We start from the raw sequence: 17,332 nt of genomic DNA on the forward strand, positions 1-17,332 counted from the left end.
CAATTTTCATGACATTTGGAGATAGGATAGAGGCTGAGAATTATTCAAAAGGAGGCCTATACATAAAAAGGAAACAAACACTTCTGTGGGAAAATTTGCAAGCATGAAAATTCCAAGAGCCGTTTTCACACGGTGAAAGGATTAGCAATGGTATCTAAAAGATATACTCTACAGCAGTGTTTCTTAAACTTTTTAAAACTGTGGAACACCAAATAATTTTTTTATGGGGAACAACGAGGATTTTTTGGTTGAGGGAAAAAAAAAAGCCCCCAGGGAAAAATTGAGCAAAGGAGGCTTGTCCCTTTAAGAGTGGCCATTTTTAATTCTGTTCTCTCCGCGGCACACATCCAACTGCCACTTTAAGAAACGCTGCTCTACAGAATTAAACAAGAGGCTAGGAATCAGGAAGTCAGGGTTTCCCCCCACATCTGCCATTGACTGTAAAGTGGTTATGCATACAGCCCTCAATTGCGGTGTATAACCAAACAATGGCAGTAGCTTAACATTTGTAGTATTAAGTAAAATGAAATAAAGCTGACTGACAAAACTGGAGAGTACACAATTATGAATGCTAAATTTTGTGGTTCTCAAGCATTAGTAAGTTTTGGAAAATGATCATTTTTAGCTCCATTTTACAGGTTGGGACACAGATTCGGCGAGGTGAAGTGGTGCATTCAAAATTGCATGGCAATCTAGTATCAGCATTAAAACTCATATCTCATGGCACCTAACTATGCTAGAATACCATAATGCCTCCCAAGAAGCATATCAGCTTGCTGAGCTTTAACTGCCTAATCTTTGAAATAAGAATGATAACACTCAGTACCTGGCTATGTATTAAATGCTATAACACCTGTGATTTTGCATATGGTAAATATAATTGCTCCAACAATGAAAGAAGACCAAGCAACCTCCCTCCCCCACTTTGTATCCTCCTTGTTCTGTTTTGTTGGGGTCAGTGCCACAGGAACAATTTTTAGGGTGAGCTTTGCCCAGCTTCATCTCCTTGCTGGGGCTGGCTGAAGAGGGTGGGGGGGCCCATGGTTGGGGCCCTGGGGCCTGTAGTGGAGTCACCAAGACCCCAGGTAGCAGCAGAGCCCCCAGGTGTTTGGGACCCCAGGGCCAAGAGTGAAGCCCCCAGGGCTGACAGCTCAAGTCCCCAAAGGTTGCAAGGTCAGCAGCTGGGACCCTTGGAACTGGTGGCTGGAACCCTAGTGTGGGGTGCAGAATCTGGTGGGATACTTCAAAGCTACAGTCCTTATTTCCCATATCTATGGTTGGTGACACTCACAAAAGAAAAAGAAACAAAAGTCCCCCCCCCCCATTTTATATTATGTTTTGAGTAGCACTAACACTCTTGGCATATTTTGGCAAATCCTGTGATCAGTAATCTATGACTAATCATATTGTTTGACCATAAAGTACATTATCCAAGAACTACTTCTACAGTATAATTATGTTATATAACAGGGAGTGAGGCAGCCTGGAGCCGGGTAGGCTTTTAATCTTTGTCACCCTTTCTTTCAAAGGTCTGAAACATGACTAATGAGGCTCACTCCCTTTGTAGTCTCATACCACACACCCATTGCCATAATACTGTAGCACCTTCTATATGAAATATGTTACCTTCTGTTACTTCTATAACAAATAAATGAAAAAGGGGAAAAAACTTAATGGAGGCATTGTGGTTAGACTGCAAAACAAATATTTAGTAGGTGAATTCTTGAAAAGCTCAACTGAGGAATTTTTATTCCTATTGTTAAATAGATGCCTGGAACACCGAAGTGCTATAAATGTCTGTTTTCCTAAGGAATTTCTTCTGAGTCTCATGTACAGAAATTAAGGATGGCTGTAACTAATTCTAGATAGAGTTCAGAAGCAAATGGTTTGCTGCCTAGATGGAGAAAGTATTGCTATGACTGATTTTCCTTTTCAGTTACCAGGCCCACTGACAGGGGAGGGTAAATGGTGCAACTGCTCCGGGTTCTGGCAATTCTAAAAAAGGGTGGGAGCTTTAGCTGCCACTACTAGGAAGACAGAGCAATAAAGTGTCAAATTTAAGCATAAATGACAGTTCAGAGGTTTCTCTTTCAAGTCTGGTGTTAAAATGCCTTTGAAGCAGGATGCAGGTAATCAAGTCGTTGAGACAATGCCCTTTCTCATTGAAATGACAAGAAACTGTTTTTTCTTTGTGATACTGTCTGATATCCGTTTTGTGTACATTGATTCTTTGGCGAAGCGTCTGAGATGTTTGTCCAATGTACATAGCAGACGGACACTGTCGGCACATGATGACAAATTATATTTCTGGATGAGCAGGAATATGTGTTCTTGATCTTATAACTGAATTGGTTAGGTCCAATAATGGTGTCAGCAGAGTAAATATGTGGACAACGCTGGCAACGGGAAACTTAGTTATTCTGACAAAGGAATTCAGCTCACTGGTAACATGGATTGGGCAGGACTTTTCTTCTGACTTAGCTGATGCTAGAATAAAGAGATCTCAAAGCTATTCTCAAGCTAGGATACCCCCTACACCAGCATAGAGCCATGTAACATACACATTGGAGGATCAAGGACCATGGGGCAAAGCTCTGTCCTCACAAACTGTTGCTTGATCTACTGATTGTGTATTTATATTGATTACTTAAGAATTTCCCATTAAGACTGAGCTTTAGAATGTTCTTCTCCCAAGATCAGGCTCACTTTATTGGAATTACTGTTCTGCTGGGAACCACAATGTGCATGTCTGCAACACTTAGGAAAAATAAACTTTTGTATTAGTAATACAGATACAGTAACAATTTTATAACAGTTAGAAAAAGTTACAAAAAGTCCAACCCAGCAAGTAGAGAAAGAAAATACAGAACGGGCATTTTTCTACTCATACCATGCCTTTCAGAACAACCAGAAGTGTTAGACATCTTTCTCTTCACCATCACCAATGGTTATCATTGTGACATCTCCTAAGAATGACACCTGCCAAAGCACACTGGTCAGGATACAACTTTTATACTAATGCCACTATGCCCAATATACATTCAGTAATGGTTTAAATCCTTTAGGTACATCTACACTTGCACCCTCTTTCGAGAGAGAGATGCAAATGTAGACATTCGAAACTGCAAATGAAGCTGGGATTTAAATATCCCGGGCTTCATTTGCATATTCACATTATGGCGCTATTTCAAAAAAAGATACACTGTCTAAACACGGTTATTTCGATAGAAAGCCCTTATTTCAAAATAACTGGTAAACCTCATTTTTTGAGGAGTAAAGATTATTTCAAAAGAAGGGGTTTCTTTCAAAATAACCGCATCTACACAGCGTTTGTTATTTCAAAATAGGGTATTTTGAAAAAGCGGCGATCCACAATTATGCAAATGAAGCGCGGGAAATTAAAATCCGTGCTTCATTTGCAATTTCACTCAGCTGCATTTGCATCCCTCTCTTGAAAGAGGGTGCCAGTGTAGACATACCCTTCTTCTTGTTTTGAACTTTGACACCTTCCTAATGTCAGGATGCAGTATTAGTGTGGTGTAAAAGGTTATTAGCCCTTTTCACTCAGACATATACAGCGATTAATTACCATGGTGAGCTTATGGTCAGATGTCTACTGATATTCCTAACAAGTTAAGTCAGTAAAGCAATGAACCTACAAGCCACAGACCTATAGGACAATGACTAAGCTAAACAAGGCATAAGGCCTAGCATAAGCAGCTAACCAGGAGTAACCTCAAATCATAAGATATCACAAGATAAAATGCTCCAACTGTGGGGTTTTTAAAAATGTCTTATGGTAATCTACTTTGACTGGTTTGCTATCACTTAAAAAGCCTCTTTCTGTAGTTAATACATTTATTTTACCTAAAATACTGTGGTGTTTGAAGTACAAAGGGATAAATCTCAGCTCATGAACAAAAGTCGGTGCATGGCCTCTTTCTTTTGTAGAAGTGGCAGACTCGAATAATAAATTCACACTGGTCTTCATTTGAACAGGGCCAGATGGTACATATCTAGGGTCTTAGACTGGGGAATGGAGAGTATTTTGGCTGTAGCCTCTCTACTATTAGTTCATGAATGGCTGGCTAGAGCATTCATGAACACAGCTGGGTGTGCTCCCTGCCTGTGGATGTTGGTGTGAGTGCAAACTTGAAGGTATTCCAGGGGACCCGTCACACCCATGTAAAAATCTTTGCAACTTCCTTTTTTACAGTTCTTCCCTATGCTGAGGAATACAGTACCTCCTAGTTTCTGCAAGTCCTCAAGTTAGTCAAACAGCAAACAAAACTAGAAAAGTGTAGATGGAAATGAATTGTGTCAGCAAGCAATAAAGCCCAGATTTTCTTAATGTCAGGTGCAGATTAAATACCTACAACTTTTCAGTGTTAATTTTAAACTAAATTAGATGTAAATTCATACCTCATAAGTATGAGTGTGAAAATTTTGGTGACAGCACAATAGTCTATTTTTTCACCATCTAAATTACTTACCTTATAAACATAGTTGTATTACTGTACAACCTCTCAGCCTTCAGCAACTTCTACAAGTAACATTTTGTGTGAAGAACACGGTGTTACTTAAGACTATTTTTATTATATCTGTCAAGTGTGAAGACAACATGATTTGGTATTGAAAAAAAATCAGGGAAATTCATATCATGCTGATAAAACTAGCATTGGATTTAGCCTAATTATGCTATCTGTGGGTCATCTGCAAAAGTGAAAAGGGCCTGGCTTTTTGATAACCTGGGAGTTATTCACAATTCCACGTTGATCCTGGAAAAATATACACCGGTGCTCACACTTTACACACTTCAGTGAGACTAGTCAGTCTTTGCAAAACTGGGGTCTTACAGAGGTAGAGGGAGTCTCTCTATCGAGGACATACTTGTGAGAAGTGGTCACAGTAATGATTCTTCTATTTCTTGATATTTGTACATCATCTGTTACTGTCCTGACCATAGACTTCGTTCATCTTATGCACTGAATAAGGCAAGCACCCTGTATAAAAAAAAAATCACCTGCTATTAAAGACAATGTACCACAGGTGCAAATTAAGATTGCATAGCCATCCTTAATTCTGGCTTTTCCTCACTTTTGTATATTAGACTTTACAACTTCTGGTTTTTTACATATTTTGTGTGCGTAAAATTTTAATATATGTTTTAACATTGATTATACTGTTGAAGGTTGTTTATATTTTAAAATGTAAATTGAAGAGGCTACGGTACTGAGGTTTAAACACCAGCTATTGAATACGGGAAGTACAGTTTGTAGACACAATACTAGGCAGTAATGTGCACATACCCAGTATATTAAATCTTCCCCTGGTTCAAGAGCCATTCAATGAGGCCAATAATGCTCACATTAAAATTTCTGAGTAGGCCTTAACACAGTAAACAGCATCAGCTGAAGGAACCATTCAAGTTGTGTCAAATGTGTCAAACCATCCCAGGTGTGACAAACAGATTATAATGCAGGGGTGGGAAAATATTGGCCTATGGCCCAGATCCAGTTCACCATGGTTAGCCCCTGGCAGGCCAGTGCTGATATATTTACCTGTGCCTCCCCAACTATGGGTGATTGCAGCTCCCATTGGCCATGGATCTCCATTCGTAGCCAATGGCAGATGAGAGAAGCAACATGGACCAGGACACCGCTTTCTGTAGTTTCCACTGGTTGGGAATGGCGCTCCTCGGCCAACGGGAGCTGCAATTGCCTGTACCTGTGGAAGCATAGGTAAATATAATGGCAGCGGCTCACCAGGGACCAACCCTGGCGAACTAGCCATACCGGTTCAAAGCAAAGGTCCATCTAACCCAGTATCCTGTTTTCTGGCACTGGCCAACGCAAGATGCCTCAAAGGGAATGAATAGAAGGTAATCTTCAAGTAATCCATCCCCTGTCACCCATTCCCAGCTTCTGACAAACAGAGGCTAGGGACACCATCCTGGCTAATAGCCATTGATGGACTTATCCTCCATGAATGTATGTAGTTCTTTTTTTAAACTCTATTAAAAATCTTGGCCTTTACAACATCCTCTAGCAAAGAGTTCCACAGGTTGACCTTGTATTGTGTGAAGAAGTATTTCCTTTTGTTTGTTTTAAACTTACTACCTATTAATTTCATTTGTTGACCCCCTTAGTTTTGGTGTTATGGGAAGGAACAATAACTCCTTTATTCACTTTCTCCACACCATTCACAATTTTATAGATGTCTATCATATCCCCCGTTAGTCGTCTCTTTCCCAAGTTGAATAATCCTTGCCTTATTAATCTCTGTTCCATACCTCTAATCGTTTTTGTTGCCCATTTTTGTTGCCCAACCAGATGCTTTAAGATGACACATTTGTCTGCATTTCAGAATCAGGTTATATTAATAATCAATCCACATGAAAGGTATTTGCAAAAACAACCAAAGGTGAAAACAACTTGGAACAGACTATTTAAGAATGCAGCAATAGTAAAAAATTAGATAGGCTTTGAAGGCAAGTTTCTGAAAGGTCTAAATATTAAACATGGCATGTACAGTAATCAGTAATTTAACTGAGATGAAGAATCCTGTCTGGATGCCATGAAAAAGGGCCAGTGGCACAGTAATATAATTTTTGAGAGGCAAGTGTGATTCAACAACAGTTTCAATGAAAGAAAGAATGCTACTGAGTGCTCAGGTAGATGCCAACCACATCTAATTTTCGTGAGTTGTGCAAACTCATTTTTCAACCCCAGACTCCACTGGAAGAATTGAAAAAAGAGAAAATAAATTGACCACCACAAACTACGGTTTTGGAACTGTACAGCATTTCTGAAGAGTCATTGGTGAGCAAGGGGTAGTCCAATGATCAGAAGGTGAAATTGTTTAGAGGAAGGGAGCGGGTGAATAGACTAGAAGAAAAGTTGTTGAAATGCAGGGATACTTTCCTTCTATTAAACTAGACTTCTGTTGCCTGCCCTTCCCTTCGAGTTATTACTGGACCACTTTATTTCTGTCTCACTCTCAAGAATAAGGCTTGTAATCTTATCGAAAAGTCAATACAAAAACCCTCTAAAAAAAGAAAAAAGTAAAACAAAGAAAGCCATTTGGTTTCCACACTCCGTAGTCAGAGGGCCTGGAGCTGACAATATTCCCAACAGACAAGTGAATGCCTTCTAAGCCAATGCTGGGAAGAGGACAACGTTTAGTAATAGTCAACAATTAAGGAAGGCCATAAGCCATGGAAATGGTCCCATGCTCCTATCATCTCATCATCATTTCAACAGTACAAGAAACTGGCAGCACTATTAAAGAAATGTTTTTCATCTGGTGTTCAGTGACATAATTTCCTTCTTCTCTGCCCCATGTCACAGCTAAAAGGAGGAACTAAAGGAAATACTTGAAGCCATCTCTGTCCAGAATCCAAATGTATGCATGATGCCACAAACATTGATGCATGAAACTCACCTACCTCACCATCTCTGAGCTGTTTCTTTGACCCTTCCATAGCCAGCTGTCTGACCTTCACATTATCAGCTACAGGGCTCAAGCAGCTACATGAACAATTTCGAGGTGGGGGCAACAGGGCTAACTTCCCCACTACTGTATCCGTCATCCTCCTCTTGCTACTACATTGACCCATGACCTATCCTACCTCACTAGTGGGCCTGGACTATATATTCACACACCTGCCTTTTCTATCACCTCTTTGCCCTATGCTATATTCCTGCCAGGAGCTGAGTGGAGCCTGAAATAAATCCACCCATCTGTTTCAATACTGTCCGTGAGACAAAAAGGCTATGTGTACACTGGCGGTTTCTTGCGCAAGAACATCTTGTGCAAGAAAACGTCCATACTGCCATGTGCATGCTGCGCTTTTGCGCAAGAGCTCCCATGGCAGTGAGGATGCGTTCTTGCACAAGAAAGCTCTGATGGCCATTTTAGCCATAGGGCTTTCTTGCACAAGATATCCCTGCCGAGCATCCACACTGCCCTCTTGCGCAAGAACACCTGCGCAAGAGGGCTTACACCTGATAAAAGAGAGAGTAACTCTTGCGCAAGGAGCCCTCTTACCACGCTGTACTGTAAATTGCCTTGCACAAGAGCGGGTGGGCAAGTGTGGATGCTCTGCAGATTCTTTCACAAGAACGGCCGTACTTGCGCAAGAAGCCGCGAGTGTAGACATAGCCAAAGTGTCTATTGTGACTGTGTAACTCAGCAAACCAGAAGGTGAGGGCAAGCAATGGATTTGGAGACGGGGAAGAGAGGACTCAGTGGAGAGAGGGACTAGAGAAGAGCACGAGGGAGGGGCACAGCAACTGACAACAGAAACAAAAAATTGCAGGGAAATTATGTCCTCATTTCTAGGGTTACATTGTTCGCTGCAGCATTGGAAGATATACTTGAAGGACATGTGTGAAAATAAGGTATAGTTTTATCTAGTCCTTCCCCACCCACCCATGTATCTATCAGATTCAGCTGCCAGGGGGCACCTCAAAGTTCAGTGAAGCATGAATGTTATTTTACTGAAGCAAGTATGGTCTGTAAGATAACAGAACTATTTCCCATTAGAAATTTTTAAGTAACAGCCAAAGACACTACCGAACACTTACCACCTCCTCCACAGGCCAAAGTAAACTGTCATGTTTAAAATCTTGGGTCAAATTCTAATCCCACTTACAATGGGGTAAATTTGGAGTAGCTTCACTGAAATCAGTGCACTTTCTCTGGATTTACACCACTGCAACTGTGTGTAGAATTCAGCCTTTGTGTTTGTGAAAAGACTAATTGCATTTGTTCAGTTTTCTTTTTGCCATGTACAAACGAAGTGTATTTGAATACACAGTGGAGGATCTTTTGCTTCTGTGTGTGTGTGTTGGTGGTGATTTCCTTTGTTTTTGTTTTACTGGGTTTTATTCATGGGCAGAGATCACTGAGAAACATCTAGAGTGGGAAGCCATTCAATGGTCTCAAAGCTGCAGTCAGGGTAAGTAGGATGCCACAAAAGATTTAGCAAAGGACAATGCAAAGCCATAATAAAAAACTAGAGAAGTGGAAAAACACATTCTGTGGCTGGGAAGTTAGAGAACATTTAGAAGCTGGGATATGGAAAAGTACTATGAGAGTGCAAAGAAGAAGTCTAATCCCAGAAAGAGTTATGACCATGCATTTGGCTACTGAATTGTGGAGTATAGTAGTAACTCTTTGCTTGCTCCTACCCTTTCATTGTATCTACTCCTGAAGATTTATGGGTGACTTTTGCTCCCATTGTATTTGTGACACTGTGTGTTAAGCTGCAGAACTGTGGCAGTCAGAAGACAATCAGCAGCATTTTTATATCTTACTGCTTTGGTTTTGGTAGGAATTTTAAACTTTTGCCCCACAGGAAGTGCAGTATTTGGAAGTGAAAGATGGCAATAAAATGCGACAATGGACCTAGAAGTTTTCCAAAAATCTGCAAAACCACCAGAACCTCATCCGATCATATTTGTCACATGTGGGCTGTCTACACTTAAAAGTTCAAAGCACAGATGTAGCAGCTCTCCCAGCACTTTACGTAAACCACCCCCACAAGGGAGTAGCTTTACAGCACTGTAATTTTCTAATTGACTTCCCTTACTCCTCGCTGCCTGGTGGATTACCAAGTTGACAGGGGCACGATCAGCAGTTGATTTAGCGGGTCCTTACTAGGCCTGCTAAATTGAACCCCAGGAGATAAAGCTCTGCAGCATCAGCCTCCCAGTAAATGGAGACAAGACATAAGTTCTGCTATGGAGTTTAAATTGAGTAGAGCCTTTATTTGGGTTGTCTGCAACAAAGGATTTGCTAAGAGCTAAAAACGTGGAACAGCACTGATGCAACAGAGGACATAATTTAATCAGGGATAATTTGTGACCTAAAATGAGGAACACAAGGAATGGGATAAATGTTCAGTGTCTTGCATGGCACATTAGATATGTACCTCATTAATGGTAATGGGATTTGTGTTTCTAATTTGCCCTGAAGTGCACAGAAAAAGCTATCCCAATGTATTTCAGCAAAGTACATTTTTCAAGTTGTAGGCAAGAGGAGAAGAGATGCAATGACTGCATGGCCTAAGGTTATATATTCCATCCATCAATAAATACAGCAGCAGCAGGAAAAGGAAGCAGGATAATTAGAAAAGGAATAAGGTATCTGTATGGGGCAGAAGACACATGTGATATAAAGTGGACAGTAAAGTTTGTAAAATTAACTTGAGATGGTAATAATGGTAAATAAGGAGAGGCAGAGTGTGAAACAGAGAAGGCTGCCATGTTATGGGGAAACACTCAAGTTTTCAGCAGTTAAGGAATAAGGGGCCAGTTGAGACACTAAGGGCATGTCTACACTTCACCGTAACTCAAAATAAGATATGCAAATTGCGTATCTTGTTTCGACGCTATTTTGAAATAGTGCTACTCCGAAACGTCCCTTACTCCTTGTAGAATGAGGCTTACAGAGACGTCAGAATAGCGAGCCCGAGATAATGGGCTTGCTGTGAAGATGTAGGATAGCTATTTTGGAATACTCTGATATCCTGAAATAACATTGCAGTGTAGACGTAGCCTAAGAGAAAGCCCAGAGATGGAAACTGGAGTGACTCATGTTTGTGTGTGATACTTGATACTTTACTAAAGACATGTGGCATCTTGGCCAGACTGGAAATACCTTTCAGAGCTGTTTGATTGGGGCAGCAGAAGTCAAACCAATATTTGTAACTCTGTTTAGATCTGGGCATAAGGAAAATCTGACCTGTAGTGAAGTGCATAGGTTTCAGCTTCCCCATGCCTGAACTAAAAATGACGGAGATAAATGAGAGACAAGATAATTAATTCCGTAAGTGAGTAATTTGGACCTTCACTAAAAAGTCTCCTCTCCTTTCTATGCAGGCCAAACCTCAGTGAAAAATACAAAACTCTTACCCGTCCACTACCCCCTTTTTCTAGGTTTCTAGAGCAGAATGTGAAAGCAGTTTTTCTACAGAAGACCAGTGATTGTTAAAGACACATTGGACAGGAAAGAGATACCAAGAAGGAGGGAAGAAAATAGCTCTAATTACTGAGAGAGAGGGAGAGGGAGGAAGGGAAGGGGAAAGGGCTAGGAAATTGTAGTCTAGCAAGTCTGACCTTGGTGATAGGCAAGGTCATAGACACATTAATAAGGGATGAGATCACCAGCCATCTGGAGAAATATGAGCTGATAAAATTAGCTTCAAATTGTTTAAGAAAAAATAATCTTCCCACAAATGTGATGGAATTTTTGAAAGATAACTCAGCAGAGGCAGGGAGCAAGCATGAGCCAATGACATGGGGAACATTACTGTAAAGTGATTAATACGGGGCATAATTCTAGGAAGACATGAACGATGCCATCCTTGAATGGATGATGTTTGAGCTGGAAGACATGCAGCAGTTTGCAACTAAAAAGAAAAATGAAACATAGAAGTTCACCAGTGAGATAAGAATCTTCAGGACCCCGGGCTCCATTGCTGTTCTACCCCCAACACAATGGACCCCACAAAGAACGAGACCCCCCCTTTTTGGGGGATAAAGCCAGCACACAGGCCTGCCCACAATTAAGGCACCAGCAGAACAGCTACCCAGGGCTCCAGGCTCCACACATTCACCTCTCACCCAGTTCCATAAATATCACATGGGCAGAGTTTACCTCACTAGGGCAGGGCCAGACCCTGGAAGGCAAAGACTGAACCTGTAGCTAGTGGAGTAGCAGGCAACCCTGACAGTCTTTCTGGGGGTCAGGAATGACATTGGTGAGGTTCTTGCTTTTTGAAGGAAGAATAATTAGTGCCAGCAGGGAGGTGTTTGGAGAAAGAGAGATTTAAAGTGACATATGGAATAAGATGAATGAGTTTGATGACTCTGAGTTGTGGGTTTAAACTGAGGAAAAAAATTTGCACATATGGAGTTAAAATGTATGTATGTCTAATAGCTGTGTGGTATAAAATACCAAACATAGATGGTTTAAACCATCACGACAGGCACATAAAGCTGAGTACCTACTTCATTGTAATCTGTGTCCTCCCTTCCAGCATTTCCCTCTCATTACTTGCTGATCCTGTTATTTGTATTATAGTAGTGCCCGCCGATAGGTGCCATCTGAGATAGGCGCTGTCATTGGGTATGTCTACACAGTAAAGCAAAATCTGCAGCAGGACCATGCCCACTGACTCGGGCTGAGGGGCTATTTCACGGTTGTGCAGACTTCTTGGCTCTAGGACTCGGTGGGTGGGAAGGCCCCAGAGCTTGGGCTCCAGATTAAGCCCAAAAGACTTAACGGCGATGAAGTAACCCGGCAACCTGAGGCCGAGTTAGCGGACACAAACCAACAGGAGGGTTCTCTTTTCTGTGTAGACATATCCATTCAGAAGCGGCCCTAGACAAGCTGCCGGCAACTGGCTCCCGAGGCGCCCCCGCCTCCAAAGCCCTCAACGGCCATTTATCTTGGTGCCCTAGGTGACCACCTTGTTCGCCTGTATTGATGGGCCTGCATTGTATCCATTCTACTCTTAAACACATAATAAGGCCCTGCACTACTGAGCTTAGTCTGAACAGACCAGACATTCAAAGGATAGCAAGGAAAACAGAGATACAAAGAAGAAAAGTAACAGACCCGTGGGCACCTGAGTGGTAGAGCTAGGAACAGAATCCAGATCACCCAAGATTTACTCACTGCTGCTCCTCTGCAGCAAACAAGAATGGCAAACAATGTCATCATGGGCTGCAACTTCTTATGGTCACACAACACAAATCAGGAACTAATATTTTATTACTGTCCAAGGGATGTTATCAGTCAATTTCCCAGTTATGTATACAGAGGTGCAGCAACGCTATCATAACAAGGAAAGGGGCAAAGAATATTTTGTGGACAAAAGGAGTTTTACAGCATGCAGAAAAGAAGTTGAGTCATCTCCAAGTGTTAACTGAAAAGTTCTGTAAACTAAGAAAATAATCTGAACCAATAATAAGCCCTGGGACTTGCAATTATGGACTAAAACAACTATTTCTTACCCAGGTGAAAAATCCTCAGGATTACTAAGCAGTTCTTTAAAAAGCAAGGACCATCAGACATTCACTCAGCCTTCCATAATTTTGACCGGACTGTCTCTGCTCTGTGCTGACTTGCTGTTTGCTCCAACCCTTTTCTTCACAGGCTCTAATCCACTCCACACCTGTCCCTCTTTTCCCTTTCTCTGTCTCCTCACCTTTCCATTCAACCCCAGTTTTCTTTCCATTTAGATTATACTCGCCTAACAAAACTCAGCATCTCCCATTCCATAAGAAAAGAAGGGTCAAGCTAACCTGACATTTGCTCCCATCATATTGTTCACTCTGCTTGTTTCTTTTACCTTCCCTCCCACCCTGAGGGTGTCTTCTCTATTTAAATTAGAGCCCTTCAGAGCAGGGACTGTCTGCTGTTCTGTATGGTACCTACCACAGTGGGCCCCCATTCCTGGATGATCCTTAGGCACTATCATAATCAACAAGATTATTTATAGTGATAATACTTGTAATAGTAATTTTAACCCAGATTAAACCAACTATTACCTGGTGACAGCCAGATCTGGCAAGATTTGTAGCTTGTGCACCAAATTAGATAACTTTATGCTTTTGAACAGATGCTCTGGAGATTTTGCTCAACCCTGATGAAGAGTGCTTCCCTTTCCCTGTTGCAGACTGAAGAGTACCATGTAGGACTTGAATTTAATGAAACTCTGCTTCAATGTGGTATTTAGTTTTACCAAAGATTAATTTGGCATCTAGAATTTAACAATATGTTTTTGATCACCTGAAAGAGACCCAGAGGCTTTTTCTGAGGTCTCCAAACTCCCTTGTTTGCCTCACACAGAGATTGAATATAATAGCTCCTCTTTTAGATGGGCAACATGTTTAGCACCTATGGAAACTGATTGTGCTGCAGTACAGTACATCTTCACAACGTATACTGCAAAGAGGAAAAAGCACTAACAGTGGCAACATCAAGGGGCAGAAAATCTCTGTGACTATAATGAGTTTCTGGCTCGTACAAAGCAGGATATTCCATACAGAGAAAGAAATTCTGCAAAGTCAAAAACAACAAATCCAAACTAGTTGCACCAGGAGTAAAGATGCAGTCATGTTTCATACTATATTTAGCGTATGGGTGAACAGAAATTAGCTACCTCTCACGTTTCTATTGGAGCAGGGCAAAAAGCCAGTGCTCCCATTTTAGGCATATATGCCAATAAATGTGATAAACATTTTCATAGTGCCATTCTCCTTCCCCTCCCTTTTTATAGCAGAACCAAGAAAAAAATTGGTAGGACTTGAAATTAAAAATCAAATTATTTTCAAATCAAGAATTCTGATTTTATGGAATTAAATTGTTTCCTTGTATTGCTTGCGTGCATAGACTGTACTATTTATGCTGACATGTCCACACATCTTTGTTTAATCTGTGACATTGCAAGCACTTCTGCTTTTTTAATTACAAGACATTTGAAAATTGGTGGTCAGGATCCTGACATTTCCATCTACCCATGAATTTCTCAACAATGCAAAGTAATGTATTTTATGATCATTCCTGGAAATAACGAAAAAAACCCAGAGGCCTTTGATTACTAAGCTGGCAAACTAGCGCTACACAAATTACAGTTTTAAAATAAGTCTGTAAGGCTACATCTACACTGAGTTTTTTCAGCAGAAAATATGCTAATGAGAGACTCATTAGCATGAGTTGAGACATCACTAGCATATTTTCTGCCATTTATTTTTGCGCAAGGGGTTTTTTTTGTGCAAAAAACCCATTTTGCACAAGATCTTTATGCCTATCCCAGAGGCATAAGGATCGTGCGCAAAAGAGGGGTTTTGCACAAAAAAACCCATCCACACTGCTTCTTTTTGTGCAAAAACCCCTTGTGCAAAAATAAATGGCAGAAAATATGTTGAGTCCCTTATTAGCATATTTTCTACCAAAAAAATCTCGTAGCCTAAAAGACGTAGTCTAAAAGACTTAACTACAGAGAAGCTTCTGTCAGTCATTAAGAGTTTTAAAGTTTTTTTCAAGGTATAGAAGTTAAATTATCTGTGATAAGCTATAAATAATCTGTCTGAAATCTTGGTAATACAGGATAAATTACTTTGTCAGTCTTAGATGAAACTCCCCTCATTTTGTGCTTTACCTAAGATTAAAACATTTCTTCCAGTGTTTGCATTCATACTTTCATACTAGCCTTCTAAACATTATTTTCCCATGATACAAAGCACAGATACATGACAGTTTCTGGGATTTCGTATTTAGAGTTTTTTACACTATAGAAAATACTCAAATGTGTCTTAACTGACTAGCTTTACAGGAAAGCAAGACAACTTTCATTGCAAGTTTGTGTGTTTAGAACTTAGTGGAATTAGTGGCAAAGAGTTAAAGATCAATACTCAAAAAAAAAAAATCATGGTAGCCTTGTTCTGCATGTAGCATTTAGCAGTTAACCTAACCCATGTCTGGGGTTGTCCAGGACCTGTTGTGTGAGAGAAGCTTTTTGGCAGCGCTACAGAGAGACTGTCAAAATTTGTAACTGAATCCAAACTGTTCCCAAATTTGGGGACAGAACTCAGGTGTGGGGTTTGGTTCCCATTCCTACCTAGTGGCTTCTGTGTTTCAATAAAATAACAATACAAATTAAAATAAAGAGACAGAATTTACCAATATGTAACATGACAATTTCAGTCACGGCTCTTACTTTGCCATTACTGGCTAAACTATGTTGGACTACATCTCAGGTTTTGGGGGAGGGAGGTTGTTTAGTTTGGGGATTTTTAAAACATAGGTCTTTTTAAATGCTATCTGAACAAGACAGTTCAACAGTGCCAAAAGGGTTCAGTAAGAGAAGGAACAAGCTCTGTTAATCCTGCCAGTGTTACAGTAGTTTAGGCACACTACAAGATGCACACAAGGAATATCATAACAATCCTCAGAGTCATTTTATCAAAATACCATTTCATTTCACATACATAAAACATCAGCCATGGAGCATAAGTTCATGCTAATTTCAGTTTAATTGGAATCACAATGCAAATGCCAGCTCTCTAGCTCGCTGTGGTTTTTTAGCTCTAGAATGAAAACTGCAGATAAGCATTTGTTTGATTAAACAAATGTGAAAAAATACTACAGGAGATGCACAAATACACATAAGCCATAGTCTGCCCATAGATATACATAGGAGATACCCTGCTGAGGACAAAAAAAGAGAGTAATCACCTGGCAGCTGACAGATCTGTGTTTTAGGATTTCATACATAATCAAATAGACAACGTTTTATAAACATGTGGCCAGCGATTAGAGTTGATACACACTGGGACACCTTTATTTGAGACTGTCCCGTTTAGTTACTTTTGATAAGTGTGTGCAGAAATAGGTTTAACTTCTCATTAAAATGTCATCAGCATCATCTCAGAAACTATTAAATTCAATGTGTGTGCAAACAAGATGTATGAAGTCAAAGGGAAGCACAGAAATCTATGACTGATCTAGAGAAATAGTGAACAGGCAGGTAAGGAAAGATGCATGCCTCTGAAGAATCGGTGTTTGATTTTCTTCACTAATATTAGGCTTGCTCCATCAATGATTAGATGTGAACCTGAAGAGGATGTGCTCACCATGAGTTTAATTCAAATGTGCATAGAGTAGTGCTGCAGGAGATGTAGCCAGACATAGCCATTCAGTATTTCTCACATACAAGAAACCTCTTGTTTATTTAAATGGATTGTTTGCTTCATCCAGACACTGTCTTCATGACTAGCACACGATTTCTTTAGCAGTTTCACCATTTTGACTGACATTTGGTTGCCCACTATGATTATCTTGTTGAAGAAAGGCAGACTTTTGTCTAAAGACAGTTGCAAAATACAGCCCAGGCTGGTTTTTAAACCAGTTTGGAACAAAAATTGGCTACCAATATAGACGTTCAGAACTGTTTTCAAAAACCATGCTCTGGCTGGCTCTTCAACGTGAGGTAAAATGATGAAACTGACATCAAGAGAAAAGAAATGTGGTTAAATACTTCCTCAGTATATATTATGGATTTAAAAAAGAGAAGTTATATGATTCAAATCTCTTTGATCCAATTACAGCATTAATGAATGGAACAGACCCATAGGTATAATTTAGATTTTAATATATTTGCTGGAGTCTCCAAAAATCTTGCTCCAAGAAACAGTTAAGAATATTTTATATAAAAGCGCGAACAAATGGATTAAAAATGGTTGAAGAACCGTAGTAAACAAACGTTAATGACGTATTTAGCTATAATGATATACAGAAGGGGAAACACCACATTAAG

This window comes from Pelodiscus sinensis, chromosome 14 (assembly GCF_049634645.1).
Source record: "Pelodiscus sinensis isolate JC-2024 chromosome 14, ASM4963464v1, whole genome shotgun sequence".
Taxonomy (NCBI): Eukaryota; Metazoa; Chordata; order Testudines; family Trionychidae; genus Pelodiscus; species Pelodiscus sinensis.